We start from the raw sequence: 901 nt of genomic DNA, 5'->3' as shown, positions 1-901 counted from the left end.
AAACCCACAAGGTGGTCTTCATACTTCTCTACACGGGAGGTTTTGAAATAAGACGAGGCTATCAGTAAACAGAGTCAGTACAAATCCTTGCTGCCAGATGCAGTTTGCTTTTGCGCTGTGTTAGATTTTGCTGAATAACCGTGAAGCTAGGTAGTGGAATTATCTATTGGCAATAAGGAAACCCTTAGGAGTTACAATTTGGACATTATGACACTGGAGTTCTAGCCCAGGCCCAGACTCCCGTGTTCCACAGACAGGTCTAGTGGCTCACCCCTATATGCCAGGCGAGGAACACGGTGAAGATGTGTTACACGACTCGCGTGTGGCACGGGAAGACGGCAAACCCAGGCATCCTCAGCGTCTGGACACGAGCTTTAGATTTCAACAGACAAAGAACGAGGTGTAGGGGAGAAGGCAGCGCTGGTAAGTAGTCCTGATGCAGAGGCAGAGGCCTGATGCGGCTGGACAGGTCCATTGTTGTGGAGTGGTCGGGCTGATCTTGCAAGTCACAGACACTGAAGCCCAGCAGGTGCTCTGCTCCTCCTGGATGCCAGGAGCGCTACAGGTGACTGAATGGGTCGGGCCAGAAGGCGTCGATACAGGCGGCCGGATCCCTAGCTTTTATGTAGTCCCTAGGCCCAAGAAAGGAGCCCAGACAACGTCTAAGTATCTGTTACAATTCTAATTAGGTATTGCACTCATTGTCCTAGCTGGCGGAAGCATTCCGGAGTTAAAAATAAGTATGGAGGAACTAAAACAGAAGCAGAAAGGAAAACACTGCAAGATCAGGGCAGCACGTGCTCCTGTGAGATGTTGAGTCACGAGAGCTGGGAGGGCTTCGCTGTCCACCAGCTGCTTTTTCTAGATGCTGAGAAGTGGCAAGCCCTTCGACTAGGCGGAG

This window comes from Dipodomys spectabilis, unplaced genomic scaffold (assembly GCF_019054845.1).
Source record: "Dipodomys spectabilis isolate Male_0828 unplaced genomic scaffold, ASM1905484v1 ptg000034l, whole genome shotgun sequence".
Lineage (NCBI taxonomy): Eukaryota > Metazoa > Chordata > Mammalia > Rodentia > Heteromyidae > Dipodomys > Dipodomys spectabilis.
Note: the sequence above shows the minus strand (reverse complement) of the source record.